This window comes from Lactuca saligna, chromosome 5 (assembly GCF_052625555.1).
Source record: "Lactuca saligna cultivar CGN05327 chromosome 5, ASM5262555v1, whole genome shotgun sequence".
In the NCBI taxonomy this organism is placed as follows: domain Eukaryota; kingdom Viridiplantae; phylum Streptophyta; class Magnoliopsida; order Asterales; family Asteraceae; genus Lactuca; species Lactuca saligna.
Genome location: NC_136421.1, coordinates 52,510,597 through 52,530,943, shown reverse-complemented (window position 1 = coordinate 52,530,943; position 20,347 = coordinate 52,510,597).

The following is a 20,347-nucleotide window of genomic DNA, read 5'->3' as shown; positions in this document are numbered from 1 at the left end:
AAAAAATGATAGGGTATGTGAGGTAAGGTGAGGAGGTGGGATTAGGGTTGTGTTTATTTAAATAAATTAAAAAAATCAATTGCATAATAGTCTTTTTAAGTAAGATAGGGACCAAACGCGTAACAAAAACAAACAGTAGGGACCTTCCGAGTTAAAAAAATAAGTTAGGGACCAAACACGCAAATTACTCTAAAGCATAGGGACTATTCGTGTAATTCACTCTTTACAAAATTTGGACTTTTTTTAAAAAATATTGTTAGTATTCTAACTAATATTTGCAAGTTGTTACATAAACTACAATTATTAGAAACAAAAATTACAAGAAATATTCAAGTAGAGAATTTCCAAATACATCACCTAATTATTGCACTAATGGATTTCGTGTGCCATGCCTATATTTACATACGTTCATATTCAATGCAATTTTCATTTATGGTCCTCCTATTTGTATATATGTTTTATAACTTACCTTTAACCTTTCAGATTTTGTTTTCAACTTTTTGTTATTTTAATATTCTAAAACAACTATACACATTTATGCATTTGAAAGGTCAAATTAAACTACTAGTATATCACTTCTACTCTAATAAATGAAACTCTTTTTGCCGAATGTCAGACTCTCATTAAATTTATGAAATGTCATTTTATGGGTATTTTAAATAATTTTTTTCCACATGTCATTTTATGAGTTCTTCTATTTTATTAAATTCACATATTATTTTAGTATAATAATTACAATAAATGGATATCAATTTCATTAATGAACTTATAGTAAATTACTGAAATCATCCCTATGGTTCGGCCAAAATTTTACGTTTGGTCCTTAACTTTTTTTTTTTTGTTTTTTTTTTTTGGACTCGGAACGTCCCTATGGTTTGATTTCGTTGCGTTTTTCATCCCTACGGTTTGGTCAAAATTGCACCCTTGATCCCTAATTTTATGTATGTAACGGACACAAAACACAACAAAATCAAACTAGAGGGACGATCAGGGTGCAAAAGAAAAGTTGAGGACCAAAAGTGAAATTTTCACCAAATCATAGGGACTATTTCAGTAATTCACTCATGAAACTTACCTTTTTATTTCAAAATTTCCAAAGTAAAGCTCATTAGTTTCTTTTGTTTATTTATTTAAATTATTTGCTTAAATTTAAAAGATAAAAAACATTTCAATTATATTAATTTATTATTTTTCTTATTTTCTTCAAAATTTAAAAAGTTCTCAAATACTTAAACCTTTATATGCATGCACGCCCCGAAAAGTAAATCATGATCAGATCAGGCACCGTCATCGTTGTGACAACCCGAAATTTCCATTCTAAACAAACCATATCAAGCCAATAGATGTAGATCAGTTACAGTGAAAATTCAGACTTCGAGTATAAGTTTGACAGTTTTCAGGATTTACACTTAAGAAGATATTAGAAGAGTGGTTGCACTAGGGTTGTGCAACACTGTTATTCCATTACTCTAGGACATTAGAGTTCGTTCCAGGAATAAAAATATTTTCTGCCAAAAATATTTCAGGACTATAAATAGAATTCTGAACCAAATTGGTTCATTAGTTGAATTCCAATTAGAGAAAAGCCAAATTCTCTCTCACGGATCTTCGGGTTTTTATCCCAGATTCTGAGTATACTTCCCTAGTTATGTTATAATTCTTGTTTTATGCTTATTAACATAGATTATATGTCAAATATATGAGATCCGGGAGTTTACCGCCCAAGAACGTTCTTGGGGAGTAAACTCCAAAATGGAGCTTAAAGGCCATCTAGTCCCATTTCCTTGTTAGGTAACTAGCTTAGGGTATTGTGTATGATCATTAGAGACTAGAAATCAATCAAGAACACATAGTTATTGGAGTTTACGGCCCAAGAGTTTCTTGGACCGTAAACACCATTTTCAAGGGCTTAAATGTGCCCTAATCATCCCAAAGGCTTGGACTCTATTTTAGACAAATACCCTAAAGTGTTTAGAACCTAGAAAACTCATGGAAACACAAGTGTGGAAGATTTTACAGCCAAGAGTATTTCTTGGGCTGTAAACTCCTTTAAAGGGGTCAAAGGACACCCTAAAACCTTCCTTAAACCAAGAGACAATTTGGACATGAACCTAGATGAGTTTTGGACTAGTTAAAATACTTAGAACCCCAAGAGTGAGGGAATTTACGGCCGAAAAGGTTCTTTGGCCGTAAACTCCATAAAATGGTGCCAAATGTGCCACAAACTCTTCTAAAGCCAAGTACTAAAGTCTAGGTTTGTTCCTAGAAATGTTTGAGACTTGAAAGCACCATAAGAACCCTCCCAAGGGAGTTTACGGTCGTAAACTCCAAGGGATTATGGTCCCATGGCCGTAAACTCCTTAAAGGAGTTGATATGGCACCCTAAGACTTGATTTAGCCTTGAAACATTTCACCACATGAGTTGTATAATTGATAGACTTCATTTAGGTGCTTATTGAGAGTTTACGGCCAGGAGCTTACTCCCCTGGGCCGTAAACTCCAAGACATATGGTCTTTAGACCATAAACTCCCATTAGAGGCATTACATTCCTTTGTTGCAACCCTTTAGGCTCCTAGCACTTGACCAAAGGTGTTTTCTTCGCGTTTAAATGGCTATACTTGTATAATTAGTGTTTTAATCACTAATTATTTATATACATATGTCTTCATATGTAATTAGGATCATTGTGTGTGTCTAAGTCTTCACTTGACACCAAGCACTTGTCCGATCCTTCCGTACGATAACAGTCCGTTCAATTCCAGTCACTTACTGCAGGTGAGTTCATACCCCTTAACTAATGTTTCAAAGTATTATTAAATGTTTTATGGGGGGGATACAAGTAGAAACATGCTTGTTATTATATCAATCACATGTGATTAATAAGTAGAATTATGCTAGTTATTACATCAATCACATGTGATTAATATACATCATTCAAATGATTTGGCTACTCATTAGCCGTTTTACCAAACAGTTTCCTTCAAATGATTTTTATAAACATTTTATATGTTTTAAACTCTTTATTACACTGTACAACTTACTATGTACATTACCTTTCAAACTTATTTACATCTGTGTTTCAAACAAATGTTTCGTTATACTTAAACTGTTTTATTAAACTTATGCCTTCAAATTCTTTTATAGATTGACATCAAGTTGATCTTTTCTTAAATAATATTTATGTTTCAAATGTATTACAAAATTTATTTATGCTTTTATATTATAAATTGCATGCCTCTATATGTATAGTTATATAAGAAATGTTTAAAAGACTTAGGAAGACTATCCAACCTATTTCCTTTTCGCGCCTTGAGATGTGGTCTGGTGGGATATCGGGTATTCGTCCGAAAGTCGTTTAAATATTAGTTATATATCATGTGTAGATATATAGTCATAAAAGGTCCTTCCAGTTCACCATATGCCCTTGGGTAGCAAGGGTATACATCCATGTCCATACTTACCAGATAGATTACTAGTAAACTACCATATGGGTAGTTTAGGAAGATACTAGAACCATTACTAGAACGCGATATCATACAATGAGTCAGTTCATTTATGAGTCAATACTTGCTAGATAGAGAGAGAACACATGTTACAGCTAGTACATTTACAAGAGTACATTTATATAAGTACATATACATGATTACTTTTACATGATTACAGTTACATTAGTACATTTATATAAGTACATATACATGATTACTTTTACATGATTACACTTACATGAGTACACTTACATAAGTACATTTACATGATTACCTTTACATGATTATGTTTACGTAGATAATATATGATGAGTTATCATTACATTTTATATGTATAGATATTGTTATGAAATCCTCATTCTTACCTTTACCTTGTGATACAATTACATAATCGACGAGATAGAATGGATTTAATATCCTAGTACCAAAGGATACGTTGCGGGGTTGACCATTCCTAGAATCTCTGTTAGCTACAGAGGTAAAAGCACATCCATGGATGTCAGCGGTTGGTACCATTACAGGTATACTTTAAGGGACTAACTATTCCTTTACCCAGTTGTTAGCAACAGAGGTAAAAGTACATCTACGGATGTCTTAAAGTTAACAATGTTAGTTACCCTAGTACCAAAGGGTAATATTCAAGTTAGTTGTGTTATTTCCTTTATTTTGTGACTCATTCACATAACCAATGAGGTGAATTATATTGAATAATCCTAGTACCAAAGGATAAAATTTCTTAGAATGATAATAATAGTAACACAGTTAGGTCTTGGTAGAAGACTACAATCAGAACAGTTAGGTCTTGGTAGAAGACTACATTCAGAACAGTTAGGTCTTGATAGAAGATTACATTGAGAATAGTCATGTCTTGGTAGAAGACTCCTTTTGTTACTAATAGGAATCATAGGGATTTCTAGGGTTTTTCAAACATTTACAGTTGTTCTACAAACATTTTCATACTTATACGAGCTTTCTTTCAAAACAATGTCAAGTCTTAAAAATTATAAGTTTTACAAATTAGACACATTAATACTTATGATCTCACCAGCTTCAAAGCTGATACTCGCTTTCATAATTACTTGTATCCTCAGGTCATCATAGACAGGTACCGATGCAAGGAGAAAGGAAGATGGAGCTTGTTCAAGACTTATCTTTCATTTTGATTTACGCTTTAGTATTTATCAAAATTTGACAGAACACATTTGTATGATAATTATATTATTAATGAAATGGATGATGTTGTTGCTTGTTTACTACTTTACATTGTTGTTGATATTATACATGACGTCCTCCGCCCCAGAACGTTTCCGCCGTTCCTGGTTTTGGGGTGTGACAGATTGGTATCAGAGCATTGTTTATAGTGAATTAAGTATATCAACCCATAAAAGATATACTAACTATAAATACATAAGGGATTAAAAATACTCTGACCAAAAGTTTATACTTTAAATAGTAAAATATTTAAGTAAGTATACGTGCTGCATTCATACTAAAATCAGTGTCACTAGGACAGTACAATAGAATTACGATTGTTGGGCAACACAAGTGGGCTTAGAGACATATGGTCAAAACTGGGAAGATATAGCCTGATCACCTATATTATATTATCCGAGGGTTGACTAGCATGTGCCTAAGTATAAGTGTGTGGTTGCAACAATGGTAAAATCTTACCAACCCTACCACAATGAGAACAATAGAACATAACTTTAAAATTTAAAATACTATAGGAGTATTTGGTGTTACTAGAAGTACTTTATACTTGAGAATTTAAAACGGGATCTTCATTACTAAGTTGATAGTTGCTAAGTGAATACACTAAGGCTATATGTAATTAGGATGTTATAGACTTAGAATCTGTGATAATTTTGCCTTACCCCTATTCTGTGTGAATTTGGAATTAAGGTCACTTATTCGAAGGTCAATCCTGTTTAGATTACACATAGCTGGTATGCACTTCACAAATAGCAATGTAACTAATGAAGGTTTTCTAAATAATTATCTAGATAGTTCGTCTAATAATTATTCTCTTACCCTAAATTCTCGCATAGAAAACATAACTGGACTCCATCGCCTCGGCAACCAGTACCTTCCGAATGAAGTCATAGCTGGTTGGTTTGGAGAATAACCAGAGAATGATCATCCTTTTCCCCTTGAATGATCACCATGATGAAGACTTTTCGTATGATGCTAACTTCAAAACAGAGGTTGAAAACCTACCCCAAGCAGCTCCCTTTCCAATTCCTAACCCTCGTCCAACTTTTTCGTGGCCCGACCCTGAGTGAGTGGAATGCTTGGAAACATGGAGCCAAGGACAAGATCAGTCTATGCGATTTGATGGCGACCGAAGCTTTTACGACTTGAGCAATGGCGGCTCAGCAGATAGAGTCTTGCAAATCTTGGTCCGCAGAGTGGCCCGAAATGAGATTCAAGGCAGGATAGCCCTACATCAGATTACAAAAGTAGTCGCCTATGCTAGAATGCATACCCTCCATACCATTCATCTAGAAGATGCACACGAGAGATCAGAGAGAAACCATGAAACCCTGCTGTAAGCACTGGCCGAATCACGAGCCGAAGTCATGGAACTTCGAGTACGCCTTAGGGTGTACAGAAGACACGTACTTGACATGGAACGTCAATTGGTTGAACTAAGAGTTCACCAGGAGGATGATCGTCGCCAGTAGTAGACGCTTTACTATATTTACCTTTTAAAAAGGAATCGTGTTTTTCTGTCTATGCCTGATGTGGCATTTTTTATGAAATTATCTTGTTCCGTAAGTACTTTAGCTAGGTCTTTATGCTGTCAGGAACTATCTTCTCCGGATATGATGTGAGACCTTTACAAGGTCGTTTTCCAGAATCTCTACATCATGAATATCAAAGATATTGACAGCTGGCTAACTTCTGTGTCATTCTTCATTTAAGTACTCTTATCATTCTTTCATTAGAGTATATCTGAATCATGCTTTAGTCAAGTCAATGGACTACAGTGATTTATCTCCGGAGACATTTCCAAGTCTCTTTCAGTGGTTGGATCTTGTTATTCACCAACCCACAATACCTCAACTCGAACAACAAACGTATTGAGACCATTCTACGAACTCATTTCCGCCCGTTACTAGGACTGCATCGTATAGATGTAGGTCAAACCTTCGCGATCATACTTCCATTTCCGTGTTAGGACTGCAACATAGGGATGTAAGTCAAACTTTCGAGAACATAGTCGTACTCTTTACATGAACAATCTAAGTACATCAGGGTCAACCAGAATCGCTCACAAGTTCATTTTCTTTCCGTGAAACAGAATCATGTCGCCAAAGAAAGACGAGCAACCCATCAACCAAGCACCAACCCTCCATATTGATGCAGCTACCTTTCAAGCTGCAGTCTCGGCTGCCGTGTCAGCTATTCTGACCCACCTTCATGCTAACGATGCGAATTTTAGCGGAGCTGTTAACAACAATGCCAATCCAGGTGACAATCTAGTACCTCGACGAGCAACAAACCACCACGATACCCCAAGTGTCAGGACCAAGAGTAACAAACGGAAGTTTTGGGCCAAAAAGAAGGACAAATCGCTTCGAGGGGAGAATAAGAAACAACCACCGGTAATGACCTTCATAGCTACTACATCTGCACCTCCTACCACCATTCCTTCTGGTGTCCTAATTGTCCCTACACCAGCCAGGCAATACGCCGGAAACCTACCAAAATGCTATGAGTGTAGTTTTCATCATCTGGGTAGTTGCCGTCCGTTACACTGTTTTAGGTGCAACAAGAAAGGACGTACTACCAGCTGCTGTAGGATTCAGATTCAGCACATCACATCAACCACCAATGTCCAAACCTCTCAGATATGCCATCTATGTAGTGTCATGGGACACTTCAAGAGGGACTGTCCAGCAGAGAAGGACAACAAAAAACCTGACGGAGTTTGATTGCAGAGTAGAAAGAGACGGTTAAGGACCCTAATATAGTATAGGTTCCCTCCAAATCGTCAGTTTTTGTATAATCAAAAACATGTTTAAAACTAGTGCAACTAGAGTCTTACCTTTTGCGAGATCCTATCTGTACAGGGATACTCGTGCTGCATATACTTGTCTTTTGTAGTATACCTTATTCGCAGCAATAGTCTGGTAGTAAATCTAAAGTACTGTAACTCTGTTCATGGTTGCACACTTGTTTTTGGCTGTAAACGTTTTATGTTCAAATCTAATGTCTTTAAGTTTCTGTATGATTCCGACATTATCATACGACTCGTTTAAATTTGATCCTCACAAAAACAGCTTCATACGTACGTCTCCTTTTTAGTAAACATCTTTTAGCGAAACCGTCATACCAGAACACCGAAGTACTCATGCAAGGAGTACCTCATAGTTCACTTCTTACAGAAGAAACCCCGAAGTACCACTCGTGCAGTACGTCAAGTTTAATACAAGGATTCATGCGATTGATGTATCACTAAGGAAGGTATACATAAGAGTGATATATAATCAAGCTTCTACAGGTTTAGAATTGATGATTCCACTTTAAATTCTTTTCCCCGATGGGATATGAGCTTAAAGAAGAATTAGTTATTCGACTACCTTTTCAACCTTAATTATGTATGACTCGTATACATGAAATGGTGATTGTGAACCAAGTATGAATTCTAATATGAACTTCAGGACGGAGAACTGATTAATCCTACGAGTAATCGCATCATCATGCGAACAAACTTAGAGCCCAGTACGACTCCCGTAAATAGATCACCCCATAGTCTAAACACCCACGGAGATACAAGAACAGTTCGGACAACTTAGTAAACTACACAGAAATAGAATAAGAAGACTAGGTTTCTCACCCTAGAGAACCCCGGTCATATTCTTCCAGAAATCGACGGATCGCATTGTAGGTACCTCGGTTATCGAGGACTCCGTCGAGATTTTTCATTAGAAATCGTTATCTCTGCCTCGCGTAGACGAAATGGTTGAGCAAATGCAAGAAAAGAAACTACTTCCAGGAATGGATCTGATATCCGAATATTTTCAGTTCGAGTGTTAAGGAAAGTTTTCTGGATGACTATCTCCTAAACTCGATACGGACACTTCGAGTCCGTAGTGATACCCTCCGGATAGGAGGAATACGCCCATAGCTTTCATAAGCTAAACAAGTAGGGTACGTCTTTCTTACTTGGATCAGTTCGTCATTTCTCCATGTAATGACTTACTTATCTACCCTTGTAGTAAGAAGGAACCCATGGAAAAACATTTCCTTCAGAGGAACTTGTAGCGATGTTCTCAAAGCACGAGTTTTGAAATTGAAGTGTCAAATTTCTAAGACACACTGTTAGTAATGTGAGAAATTATGAGCACTCTTACAATTTGTCAAAACCGTTGAACATTTCTCGACATCAGAGACGCCGACAGTCTTTTGCCAGATTCTAGGTCTTACCGACCTACCGCCTTAGTTCATTCAGAACTCCTCGCAAGCTACAGAAACTCGTACGACTTTGACCTAGCAAGGGGTGGTTTTTGACTGGGAGGTTACGCAAGAAAAGGAACCTTTGAGATTCCAAGTGAGTGACCAAGTTCTTTAGGATAACTCACTATGGGAATGGCTTAATACGCTTCGTAAAGCGTGGAAAGCTAAATCCAAGTTAGAGAGGACCTCCGAGATTCTTATCAGAATGGGTCTTGTGCCTCGCACAAACTAGACCTACTCCGCGAACTCGGTAACATACTTTCTACTCTTCGCATCTCGATCGTGAAACCATACCTTTCTGTTAGGACTCTTGCAAGTCCACTCGTCGAGATCCTCGCCTTCGTATTAGAACCGTAGTGACCCTCGACCGAGAGGTCAAGCGGATGAAGCAACGCCGTCGCCAGTTAGTGAAGGTTCGTTGGAATGCCAACCGAGAGCCCGATTTCACTTAAGTGCGCTAGAACCAATCGATTAGGAAGTTTCCTCCTCACGACGTGATCATTCGTGCACACTTCCTTGCCTAAATTCTAATTTCGGGACGAAATTCCCTTTAACAGGGGGATGATGTGACAACCCGAAATTTCCATTATGAACAAACCATATCAAGCCAATAGATGTAGATTAGTTACAGTGAAAATTCAAACTTCGAGTATAAGTTTGACAGTTTTCAGGATTTACACTTAAGAAGATATTAGGAGAGTGGTTGCACTAGGGTTATGTGCAACACTGTTATTCCATTACTCTAGAACATTAGAGTTCGTTCCAGGAATAAAAATATTTTCTGCCAAAAATATTTCAGGACTATAAATAGAATTCTGAACCATATTGGTTCATTAGTTGAATTCAAATTAGAGAAAGCCAAATTCTCTCTCACGGATCTTCGGGTTTTTATCCCAGATTGTGAGTATACTTCCCTAGTTATGTTATAATGCTTGTTTTATGCTTATTAACATAGATTATATGTCAAATATATGAGATCCGGGAGTTTACCGCCCAAGAACGTTCTTGGGGAGTAAACTCCAAAATGGAGCTTAAAGGCCGTCTAGTCCCATTTCCTTGTTAGGTAACTAGCTTAGGGTATTGTGTATGATCATTAGAGACTAGAAATCAATCATGAACACATAGTTATTGGAGTTTATGGCCCAAGAGTTTCTTGGACTGTAAACACCATTTTCAAGGGCTTAAATGTACCCTAATCATCCCAAAGGCTTGGACTCTATTTTAGACAAATACCCTAAAGTGTTTAGAACCTAGAAAACTCATGGAAACACAAGTGTGGAAGAGTTTACGGCCAAGAGTATTTCTTGGGCCGTAAACTCCTTTAAAGGGGTCAAAGGACACCCTAAAACCTTCCTTAAACCAAGAGACAATTTGGACATGAACCTAGATGAGTTTTGGACTAGTTAAAATACTTAGAACCCGAAGAGTGAGGGAGTTTATGGCCCAAAAGGTTCTTTGGCCGTAAACTCCATAAAATGGTGCCAAATGTGCCATAAACTCTTCTAAAGCCAAGTACTAAAGTCTAGGTTTGTTCCTAGAAATGTTTGAGACTTGAAAGCACCATAAGAACCCTCCCAAGGGAGTTTACGGTCGTAAACTCCAAGGGATTATGGTCCCATGGCCGTAAACTCCTTAAAGGAGTTGATATGGCACCTTAAGACTTGATTTAGCCTTGAAACATTTCACCACATGAGTTGTATAATTGATAGACTTCATTTAGGTGCTTATTGAGAGTTTACGGCCAGGAGCTTACTCCCCTGGGCCGTAAACTCCAAGACATATGGTCTTTAGACCATAAACTCCCATTAGAGGCATTACATTCCTTTGTTGCAACCCTTTAGGCTCCTAGCACTTGACCAAAGGTGTTTTCTTCGCGTTTAAATGGCTATACTTGTATAATTAGTGTTTTAATCACTAATTATTTATATACATATGTCTTCATATGTAATTAGGATCATTGTGTGTGTCTAAGTCTTCACTTGACACCAAGCACTTGTCTGATCCTTCCGTACGATAGCAGTCCGTTCAATTCCAGTCACTTACTGCAGGTGAGTTCATACCCCTTAACTAATGTTTTAAACTATTATTAAATGTTTTATGGGGGGGATACAAGTAGAAACATGCTTGTTATTATATCAATCACATGTGATTAATAAGTAGAATTATGCTAGTTATTACATCAATCACATGTGATTAATATACATCATTCAAATGATTTGGCTACTCATTAGCCGTTTTACCAAACAGTTTCCTTCAAATGATTTTTATAAACATTTTATATGTTTTAAACTCTTTATTACACTGTACAACTTACTCTGTACATTACCTTTCAAACTTATTTACATCTGTGTTTCAAACAAATGTTTCGTTATACTTAAACTATTTTATTAAACTTATGCCTTCAAATTCTTTTATAGATTGACATCAAGTCGATCTTTTCTTAAATAATATTTATGTTTCAAATGTATTACAAAATTTATTTATGCTTTTATATTATAAATTGCATGCCTCTATATGTATAGTTATATAAGAAATGTTTAAAAGACTTAGGAAGACTATCCAACCTATTTCCTTTTCGCGCCTTGAGATGTGGTCTGGTGGGATATCGGGTATTCGTCCGAAAGTCGTTTAAATATTAGTTATATATCATGTGTAGATATATAGTCATAAAAGGTCTTTCCAGTTCACCATATGCCCTTGGGTAGTAAGGCTATACATCCATGTCCATACTTACCAGATAGATTACTAGTAAACTACCATATGGGTAGTTTAGGAAGATACTAGAACCATTACTAGAACGCGATATCATACAATGAGTCAGTTCATTCATGAGTCAATACTTGCTAGATAGAGAGAGAACACATGTTACAGCTAGTACATTTACAAGAGTACATTTATATAAGTACATATACATGATTACACTTACATGAGTACATTTATATAAGTACATATACATGATTACTTTTACATGATTACACTTACATGAGTACACTTACATAAGTACATTTACATGATTACCTTTACATGATTATGTTTACGTAGATAATATATGACGAGTTATCATTACATTTTATATGTATAGATATTGTTATGAAATCCTCATTCTTACCTTTACCTTGTGATACAATCACATAATCGACGAGATAGAATGGATTTAATATCCTAGTACCAAAGGATACGTTGCGGGATTGACCATTCCTAGAATCTCTATTAGCTACAGAGGTAAAAGCACATCCATAGATGCCAACGGTTGGTACCATTACAGGTATACTTTAAGGGACTAACTATTCCTGTACCCAACTGTTAGCAACAGAGGTAAAAGTACGTCTACGGATGTCTTAAAGTTAACAATGTTAGTTACCCTAGTACCAAAGGGTAATATTCAGGTTAATTGTATTATTGCCTTTATTTTGTGACTCATTCACATAACCAATGAGGTGAATTATATTTAAGTATCCTAGTACCAAAGGATAAAATTTCTTAGAATGATAATAATAGTAACACAGTTAGGTCTTGGTAGAAGACTACAATCAGAACAGTTAGGTCTTAGTAGAAGACTACATTCGAAACAGTTAGGTCTTGATAGAAGATTACATTGAGAACAGTCAAGTCTTGGTAGAAGACTCCTTTTGTTACTAATACGAATCATAGGGATTTCTAAGGTTTTTCAAACATTTACAGTTGTTCTACAAACATTTTCATACTTATACGAGCTTTCTTTCAAAACAATGTCTAGTCTTAAAAATTATAAGTTTTACAAATTAGACACATTAATACTTATGATCTCACCAGCTTCAAAGCTGATACTCGCTTTCAAAATTACTTGTATCCTCAGGTCATCATAGACAGGTACCGATGCAAGGAGAAAGGAAGATGGAGCTTGTTCAAGACTTATCTTTCATTTTGATTTACGCTTTAGTGTTTATCAAAATTTGACAGAACACATTTGTATGATAATTATATTATTAATGAAATGGATGATGTTGTTGCTTGTTTACTACTTTACATTGTTGTTGATATTATACATGACGTCCTCCGCCCCAGAACGTTTCCGCCGTTCCTGGTTTTGGGGTGTGACATTCGTCCTCTGACGGTGGTTGTTGGCTAAGATCCGGGAGTTTGAACCGCTTTGATGGCCCTTGTTCTCCATCACCGAGTTTCCCAAAAGCAAAGTTGGAAGAAAACGCCCTAGCAATATCCCTACTCACCGCTAGTCTCTCTTCCTGTGTGTTCCACCAGATGTGGCCACACAATGGCTTTTCGTGATACATTTCTTTCTTGCAAATCGGGCAGATCACCGGCTTTCTTGCTGTACCTATTTATGATTATTTTGAATTAATTTTTTTCTTTTTCTATTTTATTAAATTCACATAATATTTTAATGACAAAATTGCAAAATTGGTCCCTATGGTATGCATTTTTTTGGGGGTTTTGGTCCAATCCCCGACTTTTTTGGCTTTGTGGTCCTTTTGGCCATGTTTGTACGTAGATTTGGTCCCTAGTAAAATTGAAATGACTAAATTGCCCTTATTAGATTTATTTTCTATTTTCTTTTTTTATAAGTATTTTTATATATTAAATAAAGATTCTCTCTCTCTCTCTCTCTCTCTCTCTCTCTCTCTCTACACCAGACAAGCCTTCATTTTCCCTCTTTCAAACTTCAATTCCCTGTCAAAATTGCGACCCAAAAAAACCGCTATTTACTCATATACACACTCGAGAAATCGAGGTCCCTCTCCACACTTACAAGAACATGTTTATGTGAGGATAAAATAGAAGAACGGGGGAGAGTTCCCCTTGACTCTGATTCTGCTGCTGGGTCATCTTTGTGATGGGTTTGGGATGAGATGGTTAAGGTTTGGATTTTGCATATGATTGAAAAGAAGACAACGAAGGTGACTGTTAACAAAGCTCTCATCTTTTTTTTTCTTCACTGAGCCCTTGTAAAAAAAAAGGAGGATTCTTCCCTGTTCATCAGCTTCTTTACATAAACTTGTAAGACTCTCAATTTTTTGGGTTCCTTTGTGTCAATCATCAATCGATATTCACAGAAAAAAGAATCCAACCTTTTTTTGGTATTTCACTGAAAACTAATTGGGAAAGTAGTACCTCTGTTCTTCATTTTTCTACAGCCTTGGTGGGGTTGATTGGGGGTGGAACAAGACACGTCAGGTGGTTCTTGTTCTTCAATTTTATTTTATCCATCCCTAGTAACGGAATGAGATGGTGTTGATTCGTTACTGCTATGAATGGCGGTACTAGGTTGACGTAGGGATGGTGCTGGCGAGCCTCAATCAGAACGGTGGGTGAAAAAAAAATGATCCCCTTTGGTCGGTGGGTGGATTTGTGTGTCACTGTCGATTGAATTAGATTTTTTGCTTGGTATTCAAATGTAAAATCAGAAACTTTCTTCTAGGTTTGGTCTGCAAAAAATTTGAGATTGTAAAAAGGCTGCAGGTGGTGGAGGAAAGAGCTCCGGCAGAAACAGTGGGGTGGGGATGGTGGTTTCTGATGGGGAAAAAGGTGGTGGCAGCGGTGATGCAATGGTGGAGTAATGGTGGTTAAAGGTGGAGAAATGAGAGGATGGTATGGGAGGTTTTACGGATTTTTGAAGAAGAGAGAGAGAGAGAGAGAGAGAGAGAGAGAGAGAAATGTGGGCCCAAATTAATTAATTATTTTCTTTTTCATTTAAGTTAAATAGCAAAAAAAATATATATATATATATATACCAGAAGGGCATTATAGTCATTTTAATTTTCCAAGGGACCAAATTCACGAATAAACATGACCAGAAGGACCACGAATCCAAAAAAGTCAGGGTTTGGACTAAAACCCCAAAAACATGCATATGAAAGGGACCATTTTTGCAGTTTTGTCCATTTTAATATAATATTTGTAGTAAATGTAGTAATTAATTGATATGAATTTCATAAAGTAACTTACATTTTAATTTCAAAATTTCCAAATTAAAGTTCATTAGTTTATCTGTTTATTAATTTAAATTAGTTATTTAAATTTAAAAGATAAAAAACATTTCAATTATAATAATTCATTATTTTTCTTATTTTCTTCAAAATTCAAAAATCTTAAATATTTGAACCTTTATACACACACACACACACACACACACACACATATATATATATATATATATATATATATATATATATATATATATATATATATATATATATATATTAACTCTTGTAATACATGAGTCTCACAACCAGTGTTATATGTAATCCCGATTAAAAATTAAGTAAAGCCATTGTTTTAAAAATCGATCAAGGTCAGGAAGTGATTAAACATATATGAGATGGACACCTAAGGGGATTTGGGTCCAAGTATATATAACAAATTATTTTAATGTCTTCCCAACTGTATATATTTTATAGTTTAAACTTTTATATTGTTTATTTTGATTTATTTTACAAAATTTGGACTTTTTTTAAAAAAATATTGTTAGTATTCTAACAAATATTTCCAAGTTGTAACATAATCTACAATTGTTAGAAATGAAAATTTCAAGAAATGTACAAGTAGGGAATTTCCAAATACATCACCTAATTTTTGCACTGATGGATTTCCTGTGCCAGGCCTATATTTGCATACATTCACATTCAATGCAATTTTCATTTATGGTCCTCCTATTTGTATATATGTTTTATAACTTATCTTGAACCTTTTATATTTTGTTGTCAACTTTTTATTATTTTAATATTCTAAAACAACTATACACATTTTTGTATGTGAAAGGTCGAATTAAAATACTAGTATATCACTTCAACTCTAATAAATGAAACTCTTTTTGTCACATGCCAGACTCTCAATAAATTTATGAAATGTTATTTTATGGTTATTTTGAAATAATTTTTTTTCCACATGTTATTTTATGAGTTATTCTATTTTATTAAATTCACACAATATTTTAGTATAACAATTGCAATAAATGTAGCAATAAATGGATATCAATTTCATTAATGAACTTAGATTAAATTATTGAAATCGTCCCTATGGTTCGGTCAAAATTTTACGTTTGGTCCATAACTTTTTTTTTTTGCACTCGGAATGTCCTAATGGTTTGATTTCGTTGCGTTTTTCGTCCCTATCATTTGGTCAAATTTGCACGTTTGATCCCTAATTTTATGTATATAAGGGACACAAAATACAAAAAAATAAACCACAGGGACGATCAGAGTGCAAAAGAAAAGTTGATGACCAAACGTGAAATTTTCACCAAACCATAGGGACTATTTCAGTAATTTACTCATGAAAGTTACCTTTCAATTTCAAAATTTCCAAAGTAAAGTTCATTAGTTTCTTTTGTTTATTTATTTAGATTATTCTCTTAAGTTTAAAAGATAAAAAACATTTCAATTATAATAATTTATTATTTTTCTTATTTTCTTGAAAATTAAAAAAATTCTCATACATTTAAACCTTTATATGCATGCACCCCCCCCCCCCCCCCCCCCGCGAAACGTAAATCATGATCAGATCAGGCACCATCGTCGTCCTCTGGCGTTGGTGGTTGGTTAAGATCATGGAGTTCAAACCGCTTAGACGACCCTTGTTCTCCATCACCGCATTGCCCAGAAGCAAAGTTGTTAGAAAGCGACCTGGCAATATCCCTACTTGCCGCTAGTCTCTCCTCCTGTGTGTGCCACCGGATGTGGCCACACAACGCCTTTTCGTGATACATGTCTTCTATGGCCACACAACGCGTTTTCGTGATACATATCTTTCTTGCAAATCGGGCAGATCACCGGCCTTCTAGCAGTACCTAGTTATGATTATTTTGAATTAATTTTTTTTCTACATATCATTTTATGAGTTTTTCTGTTTTATTAAATTCATGTAATATTTTAATATAATAATTGTAGTAAGTGTAGTAATAAATTGTTATCAATTTCATTAAGTAACTTAAATGTTAATTTCAAAATTTTCAAATTAAAGTTTATTAGTTTTTCTGTTTATTTATTTAGATTAGTTGTTTAAATTTAAGAGATAAAAAACATTTCAATCATAATAATTCATTTTTTTCTTATTTTTCTTCAAAATTGAAAAATCTTAAATATTTGAACCATTATATATATATATATATATAAATATAAATATAAATTAACCCTTGTAATATATGGGTCTCACAACCAGTGTTATATATAATCCCGATTAAAAATTAGGTAAAGCCATGGTTTTAAAAAGCGTTCAAAGCCAGGAATTGATTAAACATATGTGAGATAGATGCCTTGGGGATTTGGGTCCAAGTATATATAATAAATTATTTTAATTTTTTCAAACTGTATAAATTTTATTATAGTTCAGACTTTTATATTCTTTATTTTAATTTATTTTACAAAATTTGGACTTTTTAAAAAAATATTGTTAGTATTCTAACTACTATTTGCAAACTGTTACATAAATTACCATTGTTAGAAATGAAAATTACAAGAAATGTTCAAGTAGGGAATTTCCAAATACATCACCTAATTATTGCACCGATGGATTTCCTGTGTTATGCCTCTATTTGCATACGTTCACATTTAATGCAATTTTCATTTAAGTTCCTCCTATTTGTATATATATTTTATAACTTACCTTTAACCTTTTAGATTTTGTTTTTAAATTTTTGTTATTTTAATATTCTAAAACAACTATACACATTTATGCATGTGAAAGGTCGAATTAAAATACTAGTATATCATTTCAACTCTAATAAATGAAACTCTTTTTGCCACATGCCAGACTCTCAATAAATTTATGAAATGTTATTTTACGGTTACTTTGAAATAATTTTTTTTTCCACATGTCATTTTATGAGTTAATCTAATTTATTAAATTCACATAATATTTTAGTATAACAATTCCAATAAATATAACAATAAATGGATATCAATTTCATTCATGAATTTAGAGAAAATTACTGAAATCATCCATGTGGTTCGGTCAAAATTTTACTTTTGGTCCCTAACTTTTTTTTGCACTGAGAACGTCATTATGGTTTCATTTCATTGTGTTTATCATCCCTATGGTTTGATCAAAATTGCACGTTTGATCCCAAATTTTATGTTTGTAAGGGTCACAAAACACAACAAAATCAAACCGTAGAGACGATCCGAATGCAAAAGAAAAGTTGAGGACCAAACGTGAAATTTTCACCAAACCATAGAGACTATTTTAGTAATTTACTCATGAAACTTACCTTTGTATTTAAAAATTTCCAAAGTAAAGTTCATTAGTTTGTTTTATTTACTTATTTAAATTATTTGCTTAAGTTTAAAAGATAAAAAAACATTTTAATTATAATAATTTATTATTTTTCTTATTTTCTTCAAAATTCAAAAAGTTCTCAGATACTTAAACCTTTATCTGCACGCACATCCCCCGAAAAGTAAATCACGATTAGATCAGGCACCATCGTCGTCCTCCGGCGGTGGTGGTTAGTTAAGATTCGGGAGTTTGAACCGCTTAGAAGGCCCTTGTTCTCCATCACCGCGTTGTCCAGAAACAAAAGTTGGCAGAAAGTGCCCTGACAATATTCCTACTCGCCGCTAGTCTCTCCTCCTGTGTGTGCTACCAGATGTGGCCACACAATGGCTTTTCGTGATACATGTCTTTCTTGCAAATCGAGCATATCACCGGCCTTCTTGCAGTACCTATTTATGATAATTTTGAATTAATTTTTTTTCTACATGTCATTTTATGAATTTTTCTGTTCTATTAAATTCAAATAATATTTTTTATATAATAATTGCAATAAATGTAGTAATAAATGGATATCAATTTCATTAAGTAACTTACAATTTAATTTCAAAATTTCCAAATTAAAGTTCTTTAGCTTTTCTGTTTATTTATTTAAATAAGTTGTTTAAATTTAAAAGATAAAAAACATTTCAATTATAATAATTCATTATTTTTCTTATTTTCTTAAAAATTCGAAAATCTTAAATATTTGAGAATATATATATATATATATATAAATCCTTTTAATACATGGATCTCACAACCAGTGTTATATGTAATCCCGATTAAAAATTAGTTAAAGCCATATTTTTAAAAATCGTTGAAGGCCAGAATGTGATTAAACATATATGAGATGGGCACCAAGGGGGATTTGGGTCCAACTATGTATAATAAATTATTTTAATTTTTTCTAACTATATAAATTTTATAGTTCAAACTTTTATATTCTTTATTTTAATTTATTTTACAAAATTTGGACTTTTTTTTTAAAAATATTGTTAGTATTCTAACTAATATTTGCATAAACTACAATTGTTAGAAACGAAAATTACAAGAAATTTCCAAGTAGAGAAATTTCGAAATACATCACCTAATTATTGCACTGATGGATTTCCTGTGCCATGCCTATATTTACATACGTTTACATTCAATGCAATTTTCATTTATAGTCCTCCTATTTGTATATATGTTTTATAACTTACCTTTAACCTTTTAGATTTTGTTTTTAACTTTTTGTTATTTTAATATTCTAAAACAACTATACACATTTATGCATGTGAAAGGTCGAATTAAAATATTAGTATATCACTTTATTCTAATAAATGAAACTATTTTTGCAACATGTCAGATTCTCAATAAATTTATGAAATGTCATTTTATGGTTATTTTAAAATAAATTTTTTTCCACAAGTCATTTTATGAGTTATTCTGTTTTATTAAATTCACATAATATTTTAGTACAATAATTGCAATAAATGTAGCAATAAATGGATATCAATTTCATTAATCAACTTAGAGTAAATTACTGAAATCGTCCCTATGGTTTGGTGAAAATTTTACGTTTGGTCCATAACTTTTTTTTGCACTCGGAGTGTCCCTATGGTTTGATTTCGTTGCGTTTTTCGTCCCTATGGTTTGGTTAAAATTGCACGTTTGATCCATAATTTTATGTTTGTAAGGGTCACAAAACACAACAAAATCAAACTGTAGAATGCAAAAGAAAAGTTGAGGACAAACGTGAAATTTTCACCAAACCATAGGGACTATTTCAGTAATTTACTCATGAAACTTACCTTTTTATTTTCAAAATTTCCAAAGTAAAGTTCACTAGTTTCTTTTATTTATTTATTTAAATTATTTGCTTCAGTATAAAAGATAAAAAAAACATTTTAATTATAATCATTTATTATTTTTCTTATTTTCTTCAAAATTCAAAAAGTTCTCAAATACTTAAACCTTTATATGCACGCACGCCTCAGAAAAGTAAATCATTATCTGATTAGGCACCGTCGTCGTCCTCCGGCGGTGGTGGTTGGTTAAGATCCGTGAGTTTGAACCGCTTAGAAGACCCTTGTTCTCCATCACCGCGTTGCCGAGAAACAAAGTTGGCAGAAAGCGCCCTGACAATATCCCTACTCGTCGTTAGTCTCTCCTC